Here is a 24101-nt window from a genome sequence, read left to right on the forward strand (position 1 = left end):
GTTGTTTAATATTATTAAACACCTCTCCTCCCATCTTCTTTTGCAAAAATATGTCGCCGTTGATGATTTCAGCGGTGTTCCAATATATATATTTCTCCAAATGAACCATCACTAAATCATCGGCCCAGGACGGCAAATGGTATCCATTTTCTTTTATGGCGGCTAGCGAATTCGATATATTCGGTAATATTTTTATAAATTCCTCTGAATCCTTCAACGCTTCACTTACAAATCCTAAATGCTCAAGGGTGAGTCTTAATAAAGTCACATTCAAAGTATCTTTTGGTTTATGCAATTTTACTATTTCATAAAATGACTCTTCCGTACTATTTTTCGATCGTTGTTTATCCATTACCGTCTCAGAAAAATTTTCCGAATCGAACACAGGCCCATTTTCCTCTACGGCCGATATAGAATACAAGATATTCGACAATATTTTTATAAATTTCCCTAAATCTCCTAACTGCTCAAGAATGAGGATCAATAATGTCGGAATCACTTTTGGATCAAATGGTTTAACTATTTTATCGAATGACTCTTCCGAACGATTTTTCGATTGTTGAATATCCGTTATCGTCTCCAAAAGTTTTTTAGGAATGAACAAGGCCCCATTTTTATCAATGTTCGCTATAGAATTCGATAAATTCCTCAATATTTTTATAAGTTTTCTTGAATCATTCAATGTTTCACTTTCAAATCCTAACTCCTCAAGAGTGCCTCTTAATAATGTTAGGTTTATCTTTTGTGGATAATACGGTTTTACCATTTCATCGAATAATTTTCTCGAACCCTTTTCCATTTGTTGACTACCAGTTGTCGTCTCATAATTTATTTTCAGATTATTGGACACTTTATGGTAAATATCCCTACAATATTGTTCGTTATACAGCAAACTATTATTGACAACGATTATTTTTAAAGTCACCATAAGTTTAATCACGTTTATAAGGTACGTTTCTACATGTACCGTGTCCTCCTGTAAATCCTTCCACCTTAAATCAGTTTTATTATTTTCATGGCTATGTATTTCGTTAGATTTGTTGAGATGGTGTAGTAAAGTGTTTCTCAATCTTATAAAATTATCGTCATTTAGTTTTTCTAATTCCGAGCTGAATGGATGTTCCGATAGAAAACCTAACAGAGTAGCTTCTAAACTTAACTTAGTTTCTTCCGTATCATCGGTATAAAACCTTAACTGGAACAGGTCTTTTAATGAATCCTTTTCCATGAAGTACCTATTCATGATAAACTTACCAAAGTGGAAACTGTCTTCATAACCTTTGGGTGATATTTTGCCATACTCGCCGTTGCGAGGCGTATAATTGAGAAAATTTGGTGGATTTAATTCTATTGTTTCGTATAGAGCACCATGCCTTGCTATGATTGCTACCGAAATTAATTCTGTTAATGATGTGTTTTTTTTAAAGAAAAAATTGATTAAATTAATTATGGGATGTATTTCTAGGGAAAAAACTATAGCATTTATTATCTTAAAATTTAAGCTTTCTATCTAAATTGGTATTTTATTTAATTTTTAAAAATAATATATTAAAATATTTTTTATAATTTACTTTCAGAATAATCCACATTATTATTTCTTTGCGGTGACATTGTAAAGGGCTCGTTAAATATTATCAGAAAAGTTAAAATACATAATCGCGCAAACATGGTCAAAATATTATTTTGATTATATATATATTTTTTCTTTTTCACTTTAAATTTTATAAATCTTGTATTATTTTTTGAATTTTTTTAATTTAATGGGTAAAATATATTATATTTTCTAATATAAAATTTATGCAAAATAATATTAATTAATTTAGTAATAATTATTATTTCATCGTGTTTATATTATTAATTTAGTAATAATTATTATTTCATCATATAATATCTCTATCGTTTATTGAATAAATTAGTTCGTTAACTTTATTTATTTATTTATTTATTTTGCAAGAAAGAAATAAAACTCTGAAAATGGTGTGATATTTTAGTCACTCTTCTGAACTTATTGAATCAAGCGTTCATTAAATTAATGTCCCATTATTGGTAGCCAATAATTTTGGTGTTCAGATTCAAAGATATTGACATTAAGTTCCATAAATTCAAACCAAGCTCAGCCGCCTAAAAATTTTGAAAAAATTAAAAACTTCTAAAATATATCTCGTTTCTTTTATTGCGGGTCTTTTTCATTGGATATGTATTGGGGTCGAATATCTGTGTTATCTATATCGGATATTGATTATATCATTAACCGTATCATGTATCAAAGGTATGGGGTTTAGTAGTTAGTGACGGCAATATAAAAATCGGGTATTCGAATAGATATTCGGTATCAGTGGTATTTAATTTGGTTATCGATAGTATTGGTATCGAATATCAGTGATATTGGGTAGCAAAAGTATTGATACGGATATAGGTAGTATCGGTATAGAATATCGGGCATAAGTGTTATAGGGTATCACTGGTGTCGAATACCAATGGTGTCATATATAAGTGATGTAGCGTGATGGTGGGTATCATTGGGGCCAGTGTCGTATATCAGTGGTATCGATGCATCTTTGATTATAATAGTTATAGGCAAAATTTAATCACTTGGCCACATAATGATTTCTTATAAAAATCCACAATTAATTACTAACACTACTCTATGGAATGGGATAGTAACGCTAAAAGTTAAGAATCAATAATTACGTTTAAAGGTATTGAAAACCTTCATGTACAATGTGAAATGAATGATGGGGAGATTTATGAAAAGATTAAAATGAGTAAATAATTATTAACTAGCAAATACATAAGAATAATATATTATTCGTAAGTATTTGTATTTTTTTTTTACTTCCTTGATATAATAGGGAAAAAGAAATAAAAAATAAAAATAAGTATATTTTTGGTGGGATGGGTTCTCTTCGTAATAACTTAAACAAATATTTCTTTTCTTGGTAATAACTATAGGCTTGTTGGTATATACAGAAAAACATAATTAAGAGTAGAAAGGCCTTCATGTAAAATAAATTATATATATATTTTTTTAAATTAAACTATCAAATATTTTTTTTAAAGTTGTTTAACTGATATTTCAACAAATTTCTTCTAATATTTTATTTTCAATAATTAGTAAATTATTATTTCATCATAGTATTAAAATTAAAGATATTATTAAAATCAGTTTGGTTCAATAAAATTTTGTATGATATTATATACAATAATTAATTAATTACTATTTCATCATAGTATTAAAATTAGAGATACTATCAAAATCATTTGGGTTCAATAAATTTTATATAATATTATCTACAATAATTAGTATAATTAATTATTTCATCATACTATCAAAATAAGGATATTTAAGTTCATTAAGTTTATATATTTTCAAAGAATTCTGTACTCAATGACATCTGATTCAGTTATATTTTAATTTCTAGTTTTATCTTAAAAAATAATATTTGAATGTCGGATATAAATTTATTGAACCTTAAAATTTTAGTAATCATTAAATTAATTTAAAAAAAATATATATATTTACTGCTTAATTTTTCCATTAAAAAATACTCATGTTTGGGCAATTTTGTATGCTAACCTTCCTGATAAAATCAGACATTCATCGTTATCTCAAGAGTATAATCTAGAGAGAGATTCTGAAAATAAATTATAAAAAAAATTATTGTATTTTATATGGATAACAGTAATATATATCCTTCCATATAATTTAATAATCTTTTTTAAAAAAAACTTTCATACTGAATTACTTTCAGTAGTGGTCATAGCAAGATACGGAGCTCAAAACGCAAAGTAAGAATTGAATCCATATTTTCGCAATTATGCGTCGCACAGTGAGGAGTATGGTAAAATATCGCGCTATGTCATTAAGACAGTTCAGCTTGGGTAAATTTATCATGAATAGGTACTTCAAGGGACTACAGTTTAGTTTTTATACCGATAGCAAAATTAAACTAAGTCTAGAGGGATCTTTGCTATAGAAGAGTGAGAAATTTTGCCAAAAATCAGATTGTTACATATCAACCTGCATTGGCTGTTGTTGAATCTCTTATCATTTATCTGTCAGAATCAATAAATTATTTTTATTTTTCTTTATTATTTATTGAAGCAAATAAATATTATAATTTATATAATAAATTAAAACTTTAAATCAATTTTTAAATAAAAAAATATATATATTAATAACTTTACATATAAATCTATATTAAAATAGGACATAAAAAATATTTAAAAAAGATCATATTAAAATAAATTAAAATATTTTTAAAGAAGTATTATTTATATTAAAAAAATTTATCTAAAGAAAGTGCTAAGTGTAGTAAAGAAGTAATCTATTGTAATATTTTATCATATTATATATTATATTTGCCAGTTAGATATGATTATTTATACATATATTTACGATTAATATAATAGGTGTTGTTTAACTTCCTAATGTAATATATACACACCCATCCATTAACGTGTAATTATATATCGCCATTTGTAGTTACTGAATAAAATGTCAATGAAAACTGATATACATTGTGAATGAATTATAGAAATAAATAAATGTAAATAATGGTTCTACCTTCGCTAAAGTGGCGACGATGATTCTAATTAAAACAAGTAAGAAAATAGTTATTAATTTTATAAATTATGCCTCAGTCCAAAAATTCTAGTATAATTGATAAGTTAGAAAAATATCAAATTAATGGGTCTATACAACGTTGGTTCCAATTTTGGGACGCAACGTTAAGACTAAAGAACTGGACACCGACCGATCAAGAAAATAAGGACCTGTTTATGGTGAGTTTTGGCGCTGAAGGCATTGACATTCTCGAACAATATTTCTTTCCTGAAATCATTCTAACGCCTAAATTTGACAAGATAAGGAGTGTCTCGCTACATATTTTTGAGAAGAATAAAACCATTTTCGGTAGTAGATTAGACTTCATAAGGTTAATTAGGAGAATGAACAAACTGACGTTCCAGTTCGTGCTAGATATGGCCACGGCAACAGAAAATGCTCAAAACAAAATGACTATCAAGAAAGACTTGGTAAATAGTGTCAGACCGCAGGATTGCAAACATAAAATGCTTAATTCACAAGAGTGTGTTAAGAGAGACAATAATTATAGGAAGCCTAATAACAAGTTTTACGATAATAAATGTAAGAATTGTGCCGGTTGGCATGAAAGTTATTTATGCCCAGCTAAAGACAAAACATGTTTTAAATGCCAAAGAACAGGACATTTTGCAGCATGTTGCCGTAGTAAGCCTGTATATCGCAATTTAAACTCAGTGAAACCACATTTTCACTCAAGTGATTCAATTAATAATCTCTGGATAAGGGGATTAAATAAAAGGGTAAAGATCACAGCCAATATAAATGGATTTAGTGTCACTTTTGATTATGATACGGGAGCACAAGCCTCTATTTAAGGATTGAATATTTGGGAGAAAATTGGAAAACCACTAACATCTTCCACAAACCCATTAGCAGCCTATGGAGATAAGCCTTTGGATCTTATGGGTGAAGCCATGGTTCGTGTGCAATTGGGGAAAAAAATTCGCAATTTATCAGTTATTATAAAAGTCAAATGACCTACCTTTTGGGTTGCCATGGATTTTAGCATTTGGGTTTGAGTTACCGAGACAGGTAAGCATACAACAGGTTCTCAAAACGAATAGAAAAACAATAACATCAAGTTGCCATCAAACCAACGATGTCCCAATGGGCCGCTCGAATACAATTGTTGCCTCCGCGGCCGAAGCCCCGATGGGCCGTTTGAATACAATCGATGCTCACACGGATCGAGGATGTCACTAACGGAAGACTCAATGGGACATTTGTTAGCTAAACAGTTTAAAGCTGTTTTTGACGGCAAACCGGGGTTGATACGTAATTTCGCTGTGCGATTCCGATTAAAAGATACAGCTGTTCCAAAATCGTTTCCAGCTCGTCGAGTGCCATTTCCATTACGCAGAGCGGTTAAACTAGAACAGGATCGCCTTGTAGCTGCGTAGATTTTGGACATCGATTCCTCTATAACTAGGGTGCCATGGGCAACCCCAACAGTAAATGTCAGGAAAAATAATTACTATATTCGTATTTGCGCAGATTTCAAGGTGAATTTAATTCCCCATATATGATCATCACGTTATTCCTACGCTGGATGACTTATTGGTTAAGATTCAGGAGGGGAACCGTTTTACGGTGATAGATTTAAAGGACGCGTATCTACAAATGGCCATTGAGCCAGAGTCCCAAGAATATTTGATCATCTCAACACATAAAGGATATTTTCGATACCGAAGGATGCCGTTTGGGCTTTCGTGCGCACCAACTATTTTCCAGCGTTACATGGACAATGTTTTGAAAGATTGCCCGATGACTGGAGTGTATTTGGACGATGTAATTATCTCCGGCAAAAATGACGCCGAACATCTGGCTAATTTAAAAATAGTGCTCGATACTGCAGGAAGCAGGCCTCAAAGCTAAATTTGAAAAAGTCCAATTTCTACGGAAATCTGTTTCGTTTTTAGGTATCGTTATCGACCAAAATGGGGTACATCCAAACGAAGAGAAAGTTAAAGCAATCCAGACCGCACCTAACCCCAAGAATGTTCATCAGTTACGTTCATTTGGGCTTGTCACGTATCATGAACGGGTCATTCCCAATCTTCATAGTGAAGCACCTGTGTTACATCGATTGACTAGTGTAAAAGTACCATGGTGTTAAACTAATGTAGAGCAGAAGGCTTTCGATAAAGTTAAGACATTGTTATCAGCAGAAGAAACCTTAACGCCATATAATGCTAAATTACCGTTGATATTGGAGTGTGACGCGTCAGATACAGGACTGGGGGCTGTTTTACTTCATAAGGTTTCACAAAACGGGAAAAAACCCATAGCATTCGCGTCTCGGACGTTGTTACAGTCGGAGAAACATTATGCGCCTATCGATAAAGAAGCGAGGGCATTTTTATTTGGAATAGAAAAATTCCACAACTTTATCTACGGTCGAAAATTTATACTTCGGACAGACCATAAACCCTTGGAACGGTTGTTCGGGGAAAAGAGGGATCTGCCAAAGATATCGAACAATCGTCTGACACGTTGGGCCTGGAAGATGTCCGCTTACGACTTTAGCGTGGAATATAGGTCTGGTCGTGAGAATGTTATAGCAGACGCCTTATCTAGGCTACCGCTCCACGATATCATACCTAATCGGGATACCAAGGATCCGGAACGTAAACTAAGAGGATATGCAGGTCTCAGAGGTAAACCTGTGCAAGAATTTAATTAAAGATCCAATACTAAAGCGAGTGGCACAACATATTGAGCAAGGGTGGAGAGGCTTTAATCGGAAAGAAGAACCGGAGCTAGTAATCTTTTACACCCAACGAGAGGAATTAACAGTAGACAGGGGAATAGTTGAACGAAATGGTAGATTGATAATCTCTACGAAACTTAGGAATTCAGTGTTGGAAACACTACATCTGGGACATCCGGGAATGAACGTGATGAAATCTATTTTTCGGTTGTATTGTTTGTGGCCGAAGTGCGAAGAGGACATAGAACGGTATATAAAGCTGTGTGTTGGATGTCAGAAAAATCCACCGAACGTAATGGAGTTACCACTATACTCATGGATTTGTACCAAAGAGCCATGGGAGCGTATACATCTAGATTTTGCGGGACCGGTTGACTCTTTATATTGGCTAGTCGGAGTAGATTCATACTCAAAATGGGCTGAGGTAGACCTGATGAGAAACACATCGGCGAAGGAGATGATAACGAGATTAAAGAAGTGGTTTGCTACCTTTGGGGTACCTAAAAGCATTGTAACGGATAATGGACCTCAATTTATTTCAATAGAATTTAAGCGATTTTGTGAAGAAAACAACATTTGCCACATTCGCTCAACGCCGTACCACCCGAAGACAAATGGGCAGGCGGAACGAACCATTCGAACCTTAAAAGGGAGGTATTATGCCAGTCGAGAATCAATTAATGACCCGCAAGAGGCGATGACTCAAACGGTAGCAGCGTATAGGCTGTGAGAACATAGTTCGACGGGTAGGTCACCAGCGAAGATTATGTTTGGTCGTCAAATAAGAACTAATCTAGACTGGGCTAGACCAGAGGTGGGAAAGGAGATTGATAAAGCCAATGATAAACAAAATCAAGAACGTGATACACATTCCAATTTTAGGGAATTTGACGTTGGTCAGCATGTGTGGATAAGGAATGAAACCACTAAGGGCTGGAGAGAAGGGGTGATTAAGGATAGAAAGGATTATATTCCTATGTAGTCAAGACCCCAGATCGTGTAATACGAAAACATGCTGACCAGCTAAGGGACCGTTTGATATCAGATACGACGGAGCGCGTGATCGCTGACAGCTATCAGAGAGAGTGTGAGACCCCAAGGTGAGGGCGGACACATAGGCCCCCGAAACGAATGATTGAAGAGATATAGACATCTCTCAATTAACGTAGGGGGAAATGTAGTAAAGAAGTATTCTATTGTAATATTTTATCATATTATATATTATATTTGCCAGTTAGATATGATTATATATATATATATATATATATATTTACGATTAATATAATAGGTGTTGTTTAACTTCCTAATGTATTATGTACACACCCATCCATTAACGTGTAATTATATATCGCCATTTGTAATTAAGTTGCACCTTATGGTTAAATTATACTGAATAAAATGTCAATGAAAACTGATACTCATTGTGAATAAATTATAGAAATAAATAAATTTAAATAATGTTCTACCTCCGCTAAACTAAGTAATGCAAATAAAAGAAGATAGAAATTATATTTTACTAATTTGAACCCTATTCAATTGGATGACGTTATTTTTGCTAAAAAAAATTTATTTTAAGTGACATGTCTTTTATATTCAATTTTGGATATTTTGATAAATGAATTAAATAAAACTGATTTTGCCAAGAGAATGCAAATATATTAAAGCAAAAAGAGCTTTTACAATTACTTTACCTCCCTCTCAATCCTTTTTAATATTCATTATTCATTATAATCTTTTCTAATCAAATGGAAGAATATGTAATATTAAAAGAATATGTAATATTAAAAGAATATTTTAACTTAGAATCAGACACACGAATATAATTGTAAAACATTAATAGATTTGCTAAAATTAATAATCAGCGATATATATTGCCTTAACTATGCCCTTTAATTCGTGCTTAATTATCGTTTTCCGCATTAAAACATGCTAAAACGGTCAACAATAGGATAGGAACGATAAATTTGTTGCCTCTATTGAGCATTGGAAAAAATTAATATGAATAATATTTCTATCGACTTCATAATAGATAAATATGCGACATTGCTGAATAGAATAGGCTTAAAAAGAACTTATTTTGTCTGTCAAATAATTTTTATTGGTACCCATTTCAATACATTTTTTTATATAAAAATTAAATTTTTTAATATAGACAAATTATTGCACTGGCAAATATTTGACACTCTTTGATATTATAGTTAAAATACGAACGATTGTCTTTTAATGGACATTAATATAATCGAGGGAATTTAAGGAGTAAATAATTTTGTCAAATTTAATGTTCATAAATCTTCCAAATTTATATATCAAAATATGTAAAAATGAATCATCACCCCCCCCCCCCCGCCAAATTTTTGCAAAACAACACTGATGTACATATATAAAGATTTTGTTATCAAATAATAAAATAAATATCTTGTAATGTTGTAAACGACTCATTTTGAGCCGATTTTTAAAAACGGCTAAGGCCGCATTCATAGTGGATCCGATCCGACACGATTTAACAGCTGATCGTTTTTCTGTTTATGAGATCAATTATTTTGTAATAATATTAATTTTGTCTTTAAATCTATACATGATAATAACCTAAGAAATATTCGTTTTAATAAAGAAAAATTGATTCTCATAAACCTATTTTAAAAATCGATCAGCTGTTAAATCGTGTTGGATCGGATCCACTATGAATGCGGCCTAACTCAATATTTTATTAGGAAAATTATTATGCAAGCTTGAAGATTTTAGTCATAGGTGGTACAAAGGTTTGAACATCTATTAACCAAATCTCGAGGCTTATAAAATATTTTTCTGGCTGAAAATAATAAGTTAGCCATTTTTAAAAAATCGGCTCAAATCAAACCGTTTAACAAAACTAATATTTTGTTATTCCATTTTTTTTTTGGTGCATAGTTTACAAAATGTTTTGCGTTTATTTTACTTTCATTATTTTTATATTTTTTTTTCTACAACATATGTATTTAAATAAATCTGACTTAACCAGATATACATTACGGCATATATAGAGTTCCCATGCTATAAATTTCACACAAAATTTTTACAAGCAAAACGTTTAAACTAATCTTAATTTATATTAATTTTCATATTGATTTTTTTAAATATTTTATATTGATATATTTAGAACGGGTTCGTGGTAAAAATAATCTGAAATTCAGGGGTAATCGTAATCTAACATAATCTGAAACATATTTATAGTCAAATTAAGTCTTTCAAAATAAATGTGGCCCACAATAAACTAATTTAAAACTAAGAGATTTCAAATCCACCGTTTTATCGATCCTTTTATGGGGAAAGCAACTTCTGCGGGCAAATTACTCGATTATATATGTTTTAAGTTCTTATCTAGAAAGGTTTTCATCTTCAGAAGAAGACACCCAATAAAATAATAAAAATTATATCATATTCGTATACTAAAATAGGTTTATAATTCAATTATTAAATGTTTGCAGCAATATAATTTGCCCTATTACATCCAAAAGTGTAAATGGTAAACCCTTCGTCCCCTCTCAATAAATTTTACATCTATCAAATGCCTAATCCTAAGATCTCTACTCTACGAAGTCTACCCCCTCAATTGCTTGCCCTCTTCAGATTCCCTCCACCCTTAAAAAATTGGAAGTATGCTCCTACCCCCCCCCCCACCCTTTTCTCATGTAGACTGGGGTAAGCTGTACTTGTTTTTCTAGTATAGACCTTGTCGTAGTAGAATCATTTTTATAATTAACTTCATTAGTGAGGGGAGGATAACTTAGTAAAAGATGTTGCAAGGGATTTTATGTATGAAAAATTTAAAACTATGTTAAATAGGAGCAAAGAATTTTTGAGAATAGGCAGAGTTAGGCAGTATCGCGAATAATTGTGTCTAAGATGAAAAATACTTTTGTATTTTTTACTTAGTATTTTTTTTTGAAAGATCATTTATTCTGAAGAGAATCTTGCATCTTTTTAATTTTCTTGATAAAAGATACAAATTCAGATTCTTTTTAATAATCATGTAACATTGGCATATCACAGAATATAACCTTATTTTCTTTGAAATCTTGTATTAATTCCTTTTATATATTTTGAAAACCAAACTTAGCTAGTAATACATCACCATTATGATAGATAAATAAAAAATAATTATTTGGGCAAAAGTTTTAGGGAAATAATTTTCCATGAAGATGAATATATACAAATGAGGCTTATTTGGCATCATTATCAAATCCATATTTTAAGAAATTATAGATTGAGTCGGAATATATTATTAAAAGAAGCCCTAAATGTAGTACCAGAAGTATATAATTAAGTTCAAACTATAACACCAATAAATTTAACATTTAATAAAGAAGATGATGATTTTTCTTTTGGTGAAGCAAATGTTGATGTTGAACTGATTATATTAAAGACTGTTGAAATACATTGAACATACTTAATTATTATCGTTCAATTCATAATTTTATTTAAAATATAATACTGCAATACCTTCATCAGCTACAGTTGAAAGATTATTCAGTTTTGGCGCAAATGGCAAAGGGTTAATGAAAAAGCGAGTATCATCTTTATAAATAATCTACTTTAAATACTCTTTTGCAAAATTAATAATTTAACTCCCATTAAGAATACTAGTTAAACATAAGTTAAAAATTATTATAATTAAATTAACTCGTCAATAAATATTTTATTAATTATTGCAAATTTTTATTATATGCGCTTCTCCAATAAATAATAAAAATTATATTTTATAAACTATCCTAATTTAATTGATAATAATAATTTTATAAAAGTATCATGATGTATTTAATATACTCTCATATCTTGTATCTTTTTTGATTTTTTGAAAAAAATACTAGTAACTGTATCTAATTCATATTTTATGACAATTTGTATCTAGATTCTTTGTCAGGAGAATTTGCCAATCTATGAGAATAAAATACCAGAATGGGATAACTTATTTTAAGTTATAGAGTGTAAATGATAGCAAACAATGTAATTGATAAAAGGATTACAATGTTAATAAATTGGGTCCGATTTAATACAAGAATTTGAATAAGTTATGCTTATATTTTTTTAAAAAATAAATTTATATCAAGTATAATTTTGAAATATAAAATAACAAATCTTTAAAACCAAATATAACTTCTGCTTAATCCATAAATGCGAAACACAATATAATTTAATAAACCAATGAAATCAGATTCAAAATAAGGTATTTAAAAAGGTATTCTATTAAAAAAAAATTTTTTAAGGTTATTTATTATAATGAATTATTAACTAAGTTATATAAAATATATTATAAATTTGATTCGATAACTTAGCGTTTATAGTAAATCTTTACAATTATCATAGTGTCGTTAAAAATCCCGATTTGAGTAGATACTTAAAAAGGGTCTGAATAGGATTTTAGCTATAATAATATAGTATAAGCCTCGAGATTATACTCATAAATGGCAGAAATACATAGATCTCTATTTGCCAAATATCGAGGCTCACATGATGTTATTTTGGTTAAAATCTTAAATTGGCCCTTTTTAAAAATCGACTTAATTCGAGCTTTTTAGCAACAGTATATCAGAGTTTCATCTCATTCTTAATTAACTGGAACCTAATCTCTTTTAATGAATTAAAGGCATAAAAATTTCTTGTTACATTGCTTAATTCTTACCATTTTTTTAAAAAATCATCTTCATTTCCTTATATCCTTGATTGTCATTTTATTTGAATAAAAAATATAAATAAAAATTGACAAATTACTACAAAGATAAATTTTTTATTGTGAATTTTTGGTATAAAAATGATATTTAAATTTAAAAAATAACAATTATATTTAAGCGTTGGAGGAAACTGATAAAATCATTTGTCTTAAATATTTTTTGATTATTGCCCTAAAACCCTTATTTAAAATATGTTTGAATTTATATTCCCCAAAGTCAATGACATTAGTTAAAATTAAAGATCTTCCACAGAGAATAAATATTGTAACATTTTTAAATTTTAAAGCTAATAAATTTGGGATTGAAATATGTGAAACCAAACAATTAACATAGTTAAAACTCGTCTAAAGTTGCATCTCTCAAGTGAATTAGGTCCCTACTCGAATCAGACTTGTACAAAATTTTTAATTTGTAAGTTATGTTATTGCTTTCTAGGTTGGGCCACTTCATGACTCTTTGAAAACGTGAATTGTTTGGTAAAGTGTTCCTTTGTGACAAAATATCCGGAATAGAGTAATTCAAAACAGGCAGGCGGAATAATTCTAGTATTATAGCCGATGATCCCTTTGGCTTAGCTCTACACGTTGCACCGAATAAATTCATCAATCCCACCAAATTATAATCATGAGCTATGTATATGTTCACTGTTTTTTTTGGTAAACTTTCATTCATTTTGGATATAATATTTGCAAAATATTTCTTGATATGGTTGAACATTTCTCCTGCCACCTTCTTTTGCAACAATCTATTCGTATTAACAAGTTTCACCAACAACATTTCATACTTCTCCAGCTGAACTAATACTTGATTATTGGCCCAAGGTGGCAAATGTAACTCATTTTCTATTATGGCAGATATGGAATCAGATATATTAGGCAAAATTTTTAAAAACTCCACTGAATCATTCAATGTATCACTCACAAATCCAAGCTGCTTAAGAGTCAACCTTAATAATGTGATATTTAAGAGTTCTTTCTGGTTATTTTCTACTTTTCCTTCAAATATCTTTTTCTGCTCATGTTGCCATTGATTCTCCCTTCTTATTTTATGGACATTTTTTCCAGATAATGTTGATGTTCTATTAATATATTTATGTCGGCTCAGTTGCATATTCCATAAATTTAGCTTGTCGTACAAAAACCTATTACTGATCACGATTCTTTTTAAACCTGTCATAAAGATGAGCACATTTTTAAAGTATGTTTTCATATTTATATCATCCTCCTCATGGACTCTCTGGCCATTGTCATTGCAAATCGCCCCATTAGATCTATTTAGAGGATGTGATAAAATATTTTCCAATCCTCTAATATCGGATTTATTTACTATTTCATACCCCAGACTAATCATATGATCCGATAGAACACCTAACAAAAAAGCTCCTAAGCTTTGTTTAGTTTCGTCTCTATCATCGCTGTAAAACTTTAATTGCAACAATTCGTTTAATATATCCGTTCCATTGAAATATCTGTTCACAATAAACTTACCCAAGTCGTAACTATCTTCATAACCTTTAGGTGATACTTCACCATACTTTTCATTGTGCGGCGTATAATTATAATTGGGTGGATTTAATTTTGTCCGTTCGTATTGAACACCATGTCTTGCTATCACTGCCACTGAAAGTAATTCTTTACGATTTTAAAAAAAATTATATAATTAATTTAAAGTAAATGGTTATATATGCGATAGATTTCAATAACGACGATGTCAAACCCAATTATATTATTGTAAGCTCATAAATAAAAACAAGTCATCTGTTGCAAAAAAAAGATCAAAATAGCTTCCACTCAGTGGCTTAGCTACTGGGGTGGTTTTCGGGTTTGGCCCCTCCCAGAGTAAAATTTTTTTTTTAGATTATACGTTCAAAAGACTTAAAAGTGACTTTATATTAAATAAATCCCATTAATATTTATATTTTTTTGGTTTTGATGTTTGTGGAAGATATTATACTACTATTGAAATTATTCTGGTATTATTATAAAGTCATTCAGAATAATCAACTAAATTATATGTATGGACCCCCTCTAAGGAAAATTCCTAGCTACGCCACTGCTTCCCCCCCCCCTTACTCTCTTATTGTTCATATTTTATATAAAATATATTTATAATTTACCTTCAGAGTTTTCCACATGATTTTTCTTTTGAGGCGACAATGAGAATGGTATGTTTAATTTTATTAGCAAAATTAAGATACAAAGTTGTGCGAACATGCTTCAAAATATTTATTTTCTTTTAAGATATATATATTATACTGACATTTTATATTTATATACTTATTTTATATTGCATTATATTTGTAACTCAAAATTAATTTTCTAAATTTTTTTTTGCGAAAAATTTGTTAATAATTTTTTTAAACCTTTTATGAAGTTATATTTGTTTTTTTTTAAAATACTTAAGCGTCTATAAAATTAATTAATATATATATAGTTATATCTTATAAACGAGTGTTTATTTGAATTTTAGGGTAAAAGGTTAAAGTACATTGTAAATTATAATAATAACAAACAATATTAAAAATTTATTACCTTCTGAATCACTAAAATCAAAGCCCCTTTTCCCCCATTACAAATCTTATCTAAATATTAGGCCACACTATTTTATATTTATAAAATATAAAATGCAACGCTGATAAATATGGCAGATTTTAAAAACCCGGAATCAATAAATGAATCAGGTTAGTAAATAGCCTTACATACTTGAGTATTTTGGGGGACATGTATAAGCCAATATTTTAAAATATAACTCTAGCCTAAACCCTTAAAATATGTATTTTGGGGTGAAATCAAACATAGAAAAAAAGTATATTTTTCTTTAAAAAAATTTAAAAATTTGTATAATTTAGCATTTTATATTTGGCGCAAACCTCTTATCAACCTTTTCATTTCATATTGTCTGCCCAAAGGCACACTTCACGTGTCTTGGCCTATATATTAAAATATAAATGATTATTCTTCGGTTGTTAACTAACACAAGATTTAAGTAGTACAATTAGGAATATAGTATCCGCCTTCATAGAGAATTAGTTTATACTTAAAAATTTAAAATATTGACCATGTGAATGATGCAATCGAGCAGGCTGGTATATGAAAGTAAAACTTACGTTTAATGCTCTGGTTGTGTTTTTTTTAAAAAAGAATCTAATTTTTTTTGGAGTAGGATATTCGAATAATATATTACCTTCCTAAGATTGATTTCGCAGGCCCAAAGACCAATTCATTAGTGATGCTCAAATTACCTATCTTTAGTTTAGGTTAAATATTTATATCTAAAGGCTCCGATACAAACCTAAAAGAGAAACTTTTTACTAGTAATCCCTTAAAGTTTAGAATAGAGAATTCAATGGATTTTAGAAGATTTAGAAACTAGCATTTAGGCATCTTTGAAGATGGGAGAAATAAAAGATAGTACTATTGCTTTTCAAACGTGAGATTGTCTAGATTGTTTTTGTGTGGAACAAGGTATTAATTTCTATTTCGAATATTTGAAATAGACGAGTTTATATTTGATAGGTAATAAGACATGTGATTTTCCTTGATATAATTAGACATATGGGCCTCCAGTAATTTTTGACCACGCCAACGGCCGCCGATGTAAAAATGCGGCGTGGTGGCGTGATACATATTTTTTTAATATTTGATATATTATTTATGAATTGTAAATGGAAGAAAAATAATATTAAATATTTTTTGAATTATTAAAAAATGCGATTTTATTTTTTAAAATTGATAAATATTATTTTCTATAAAAACATTTGATTTGATTTGTAACAATCCATATAATACACCTTCGCTCATTTTGGGCAGGTCTGTGACCAACGTGCTAGATAAGATTAGGCTAGTAATTTACAGAAAAGGTATTGAAATATTTTTATATATTTTATTTATTTAATTTTTGATGTTTCAAATATTTTGTAAGACCTTCAATTATTATATAAGAAGTAATACAATATTTTCTTAATGCAATCTACAACTCATCATATAAAATTTATTTTTTATCATAAATGAAAATTATAATTAATGATTTTATTTTATTGCCAATATAACATATATAAACATAAAAGGACTAAAACAATTATAATGGATCCAGCATTGTAATACCCTATAACAAAATACAGTATATCCTTGCAAGCAAAACATTTTATTGCATGGAAACATTTTGGATCCTTCATATTAAAAACTGACAGTAGAAATAAGAAAACCAGGTGTAGCTGCAGATAAAATATTTTGTAATATAGCTTGAAAATAGCACTTGATAAAAGTGGTGAAGTGAAAAATAATTATTAATTTTTAGAGTATATTTTTTTGATTATTTTTAAAATATTTGTGAATTTTTTAATTAGTTATCCAATCAAATCTTCTTAAAAAATATTAGCACATCAAACATAATAAAACATTTAATTTATAAACATGATTCATGTAAAGAAAATATTTAAGCAAAATTTGAAATTATTTTTCAAACACATTGTAAAAGATACAACTGACCTTATAAAAGATAAAAAAATGGATTCTGGTAAAGAATTATGTTCTCATGTGTTGCAAGGATTTAATGCCATTCTCTTCTAATTATAATTTTTTATAGGGCAATCTTAATTTTTATTTTAACTGTTAAAATATATAATTATTTTATGATAGAATATTAAAATAAAACTGATCTCATCTCACATTTAAAATTTTTTAAAGCATAATGTTTTTTATTATTAACTTTTTATTATATAGAAATATGGCATTATTTTAAATACAAAAGATTTACTAGATGGAACAACACTTAGCAGGAGTGGATTAGTGGTTTAGTGAAAGCATAAATATGTCAACAAATTAATATAGGTACAAAATTTTGTGCTATAACTTTTGATATGTGGGCCGACAAATATAGACGGCGAAATTATATTACCTTTACATCACGAAATAGATAATAATTTTAATATTGCATTTTATGCCAAAAACATACCGGCTGATACTATTCTTTCCGAGATAGAAAAAGTTGAAATGAAAATGATTTAGGGTTCAAGAAACATGGTTACGGATGCAGGACCCAGTGTAAAAAAAAATGTTCTTCTAGGAGAATAGGTCTATCATTTATGTTTGGGGCATGGAATATATATTCTAGTGACAGACGTTGGAATAAAAAAAGTTAATAAAATAGAAATTCTCATTAAAAAAATGAGAGATAGTTGCCTTAAGATTCAAAAGATAGGATTTTGAAAATATAAATGATATGGAAAATAGGAAGTGTTTTGAATTTATATCATTTGCATCGGATATTTTATATTTGAATAATAATAATTCTTTTTATGAAGATCGTTTGGGGTTTGATGATAATAGTGCAAATCAAAAATCATATGAGAAAAAAACATAAAACCTTAAAATTAAATGTGCCTACACGTTGGCTTAGTAATTTAATAATGTTGGAAAGTGTGAGTGACAATAATAAAAGTCCTATAAATATTATTAAATAGAATGTGGAAGCCGAATCTCAAATTATTTAACTCCGATTGGGACTTGGTGCATGAACTTTTAAATTTTTTTAAAATATCAAAAAAACTGTTGAATTTTTATGCGTCCAAAGAGTAGTTATTATAAATTTATCCTTATTATATTGTATTGAAATTTAAAAATCATTTAATTGTAAAAGAATATGATAATTCCCCATAGCATCCCAACAAAATATGCTTACTAAATTTGGTCATAGATTTCCAATAACCGATCTTCAGGTAGTATTTTAAAATACATAAATTAGTTTTTTATATTATTTCTCTTTGTTTTATTTTTTTTACTTAGGTGTTAGGAGCACTTTTGGATCTCGTTTTCAATCTATAAACATAGTAAATGAATATTTAAAGGAGAAAAATATTACTCCGGTGCAATTTTATGTCAACAAGCTACCTCTGTGTTGCCTTAAACGGACGAATTAACCGAATGTGAAACGAAGGTAGTTGCTTCTAATTCGATTATCTTAAGTCATTAGACTATTTAACTAGTCTAGAAAAAAATTGTTATTTATTATTTTCGTCTTATAATTTAGATATAAAAAATGTCTTCGATTTTTGGAAGATAAGGGCATTGGATTTTCTTAAACTTTTAATATTAGCTAGAAAGGTCCTGTGCGTTCCAGCTACGAGCACATCCAGCGAGTGTGTATTTTCCATAACTGTGCTCACTCTGAACGCTAAAATATTATTATTATGTCCTATAAATATCAATAAAATAATATTTATACATGATAATTATAACTTAATAAAATCATTAAATTATAGTTATAAAAATAATAAAGCATAAATTTTATTTTAAAAGTGTTTCCAATGAATTTATAATTTTATTTGAAAATTTTAAATTAGATAAATATTTGATGCCGGCGCGCCATCCTACACGTTTTAAAAAAGAAACGCCACCAGTCGGTCCGCATGTCTAGACACAGTTAAAACTATTGAGACTGTGAGTTTCGGAGCTTTCATATGATCATATGTTGTTTTAGAGGGGGAACAAAGTTTATACAGAATATTTGAAGTAATTTAGATATTGTGATGTCTTCAATTTATTTCTATAAAACTTTAAAGTGCCAAATAAATGCAGCTTTAATGTAATAAATTATTTATTTATTACATCAATATTTCTCATTAAAAAATTACTAATTTGCTAATTGCAAATAATTTCATATTTTAAAAATAATTATAAATAAATGTTATCTTTTAAATTTAATTCTCTGTCAAAATTTGAGAATCTTATAAACCTATGTTCTTTTAAATTTAATCCAACATCATATGCACAAAATGTATGGCGAACTCTAAGAGAAGTCATTAATTAAACTGCATATTCAGCTGAAGGCAAACATCTATGACATGCATCTGTCAATTCAATTATTAGCCGTAATCTTAAAATGTCACGTATACCTAACCTTTTAGTAAGGCAAATTTACCCTTAAAAGATATCTTGAAAGGAGTTAGCTAAAGTGTGGTAGGAGCTTATGGTTAATCAAAATTTAAAATCTCATTTGAATCTCGTGGTTCCATAATATATCTTTTAAATCTGAGGGGAATATGATGCCTAGTCTATATTGTTGGGAGAAAGATTAAGTCCAAGATGTTTATCCAAACTTAAGGTTGTGAATTTCGCCAGTAAATGGCTTGATTCCAGTATATTATTTAAAAACTGAGACAGTCATGAGATTAATAATGCAAGGTATATTTTTAAAAATCAAAAGGAAACATGCAAGGTGCAAACACATCCAGCCGGGTATTCTATGTGTAAATTTAGTTCGTCTTGATTAATGAGCTTAAAAAATGTGTATTAGGTTCGTAAAAGTTTAGATAGGAGATTTCTGATTTCCGGCTAAAAATGAGATCTAAGGATTAATCGATCTAAAGGATCATTTCAATTATTTTATAGATCTTATTGGATGTTTCACTAAATATTTAGATTGTTGTTTTTTTCTTTTCTTATTGATAAGTTCGTCTTCGTGTGTAATTAAATAATAATATGTATTTTAATATAATATATTGTATTATATAAAATTATATTAATAATATATTTTCATATTCAGCATTTTTAATTTAAAAAAAAAGAAGTTCAAGTTCAATTAATAAGATAGTAATATTATTAGTTGAAAAATGTATTTTTTTTAACTAATATATTTAAAATAATTTTATAGTAAAATAAACCTAAAAATACGAATTCTTATTTCCCTGAAATAACTCAAGAGTTGAATAAATCTGCTGGCCATGTTGAAAAAAATTTATTTATTAATAATATACCAAATATTCAAAAAGAGCATAGGTTTTTTAAAGATTTATTATACATTATACTAAGGATGAATTATATACAAAATTCTTTAGTGCTTCGTTAGGAGAGGTTAGTACTTCAATCACCTTTGTAACCGAATTTAAGAATAAAAAGTTATTTGCGAAAAAAACAAAAATAAACAAATTATGGCGACGTGCCAGAATAAAAACTATAAAAGCATCATATTATGACCTCACGATTTAGGCGTAAAGGGCCGAACGATTGGAAGCACTAACGATAAAACTTATATCATTCTTTAGTGTTTCGTTAGTAGAGGTTAGAGCTTCAATCACCTTTATAGCCGAATTTAAGAATAAAAAGTTATATGCGAAAAAATCAAAAATAAACAAATAATGGCGGCTAATTAAAACAAAATATAGTAGTATTTAACATCCGGTTTTCGCCATAATTTTACTCAAATAGTAAATTTGAATTCCGTAATTAATTTGGTTATCCGTCATATGAAAAAATTGTAATAAGCTAAAGAAATGTTTAGAGGCCAAATTTTGGCCAGAAAATTATGAAAGTACTAACGGTGGAATTTATATCATTCTTTAGGGCTTCCGTAGTAGAGGTTAGTGCTTCAATCACTTTTGTAGCCAAACATAAGAATAATACTATTTGCGAAGAAATAAAATAAACAATAAATGGCGGTCAACTAATAAAAACTATAATACTACTCTCCTGTTTTCCCCAATATTTAGTGCTTAATTTGTAAATTAAAATTCCGTAGTTAATTTGGTTAACCGCTATATGAAAAAAATTGTTATACTCTGTGATAAATATTTGAAAGTCAAATTTTGGCCAAAAAATTATGAAAGCACTAACGAAGAAACTTATAGAATTCTTTAGGGATTTCTTAGTTGAGTTTAGTGCTCTAATCAGTTAACTTGCCGATATTTAAATATAAAAATTATTAACAAAATAAACAAAAATATGGCGGCTCACTAGCAGCGACAAACATGTTTATCATTATTTATGATCAATTAGTAACATTTAAATTCCGCGATTAGTTTGGTTAAACACCCTATAAAAATTAGCAAGTAATCAAAAAATGCATATTATCTTTTACCCCTTATAGTCGGTTACCATAAAATATTTTAGAAGATTGGCAAAATATACCTTTTTGGATTTTTATTTTATCCGAAAAAATCATGCATTTAAATTTTTCTATCATAATGTTTTAGTTATTCATACATCACATTTTTATAATTATGCAGGAATACAACGATTCTGATAGTTACCCCGATTCAGTATGTATAAAAGTTTGAATTAACCACAAAATTTCCCATATGTAATTAATAAATCAATTATATATTTCATAATATTATTTTAATATGTCATTATAGAAAAAATAAAATCATATTTTTTTAAAAAAATTTGTGTTATATTCTAATTCTATCTTATCTCTATTTAGAAATTCCTATCTGTTATGTTTTATTTTGTTGTGTTTTAATTTTTATATATCGCTGTCTAAGGCGATATTTTTATATTTGTATTTTTGTTCAATTGTGACTTGGACATTAGATTATGTTCATTTTTGAGTTTAAATAGAACAAGGAAATTAATTTCTTTTACATATATATATATGATATTTTTTGCATGGAATACTCCGGTGGGATATCTGTTAATTTGATACTTCGGTGTGAGATCAAGATACAATGGCCTCGATTTCTATACTCTGGTGGGAGATCCAAATGAAATCGATAAGAATACTCTGGTGGGATATCTATAAATTAGATAAAAAGTAATAGCATGAGTAAGAGAGATATTGAAAGCTTATCACCAGAAAAAGGTTGAAAGCTAAAAAGAAAAAAACAGAAATTTTTCACACATAGATATTATCATAAAATTTCTTGAATAAAATTATTTGAATTAAATAATTAACATCCTTAAACCCGATTGCAACTTACCCCCGAGTAGTGCAACACTATCTTGACCTTATTTATAATTTTAATTCTGCTACATAAATAAAACTATGTAAAGGGAAACTATTTGAATTATAATAAAAAAAATCAGATAATGTTTTTAATTATATCATTCAATGACACCTTAGAATAATAGATGTTGGAGAAAGAAAATGGAGTTGTTACCAATAAAATAATAAAAACCGATAAAAATTATATAAATAAACACTTATAAAGAATATGGCTCAATGGACCCATTTAGGCAATAGTTGAAATAATCTTTTGTGACTATGTTATAGCTATTCATCGATTTTGGTCACCTTAATATATATATATAAGCTTCTGAAACATTTTATTACTCAAATATGGTAGATGATCTTCAAAAACAATTGATAGGCTAAAGTGCAGAAGGACAATGCATCCTGTGACATTTTATAGGGTTTTTAACCAAACTAATTAAGAAATTTAAATTTTGCTAATTAAGCACTAAATAATTGTAAAAATAAGATTTGTCGTTGATATATTTTTTGTTTATTTTGTTAATAACTTTTTTATTTTAAATTCGGCTATTAAACGGATTGAAGCACTAACCTTTACTAACTAAGCACTAAGTCTCATCGTTAGTGCTTCCAATCGTTCGGCCAACCTCACTCCTAAATCGTAATGTCATAACTTTTATAGTTTATAACCTTTTTTTCTATAAAGAGTTTAATCAAATTACTTGCAAAATTTTAAATTATTTAAGTACAAATGGCTCAAACCGGATGTTCATTACTGTTTTAGTTATTATTTGCTTATTTTTAATTATTTCGCAAATAATTATTCTTTTCGGTTACAAAAGTGATCGAAGCACTAACCTCTACTAACGAAGCAGTAAAGAACGATATATATCTCATTGTCAGTGCTTTCAATTATTCTTGCTATTTTTTAAATTAATTTTCATTTCTTAATATTCTTGATTGTCATTTTATTTGAAAAAATATATTTAAATAAATATATTAAATAAAAATTGACAAATTAGACTATAAAGATTTTTTTATTGTGAATTTTTGATATAATAATGATTAAAAATTTAAAAAATAACAGTTATATAAGCTTTGGAGGGAAATGATTAAATCATCTGCTTTAATTTTTTGATATATAATTTCATTTATCAAATTTTTCTTTACCCACTAAAACCTCCATTTAAAATATGTTGGAATTTATATTAACCAAAGTAAATAACAATGTTGAAACTAAATATCTCCACAGAGAATAGATTTTATAAACATTTTTAAATTTTAAAGTGAAATAACCTATTAAATATAGGATTGAAATATGTAAAACCAAACAATTAACGTAGTTACAACTCGTCTAACGTCGCGTCCCTTCTCAAGGGAGTTAAGTCGC

At 28.5% G+C, this 24101-nt stretch overlaps 1 long non-coding RNA gene across 1 annotated transcript; it reads left to right on the forward strand.

Moving 5' to 3' along the window:
• Window positions 1–18665: 18665 nt before the first annotated feature.
• On the forward strand, window positions 18666–19503 carry LOC135925944 (uncharacterized). The gene is made up of 3 exons (XR_010571762.1): window positions 18666–18740; window positions 18808–18958; window positions 19365–19503. It is a non-coding gene; the product is annotated as an uncharacterized LOC135925944 (long non-coding RNA).
• Window positions 19504–24101: the final 4598 nt, after the last annotated feature.

This window comes from Gordionus sp. m RMFG-2023, chromosome 3 (assembly GCF_954871325.1).
Source record: "Gordionus sp. m RMFG-2023 chromosome 3, tfGorSpeb1-WG-v2, whole genome shotgun sequence".
NCBI classification, from domain to species: domain Eukaryota; kingdom Metazoa; phylum Nematomorpha; class Gordioida; order Chordodea; family Parachordodidae; genus Gordionus; species Gordionus sp. m RMFG-2023.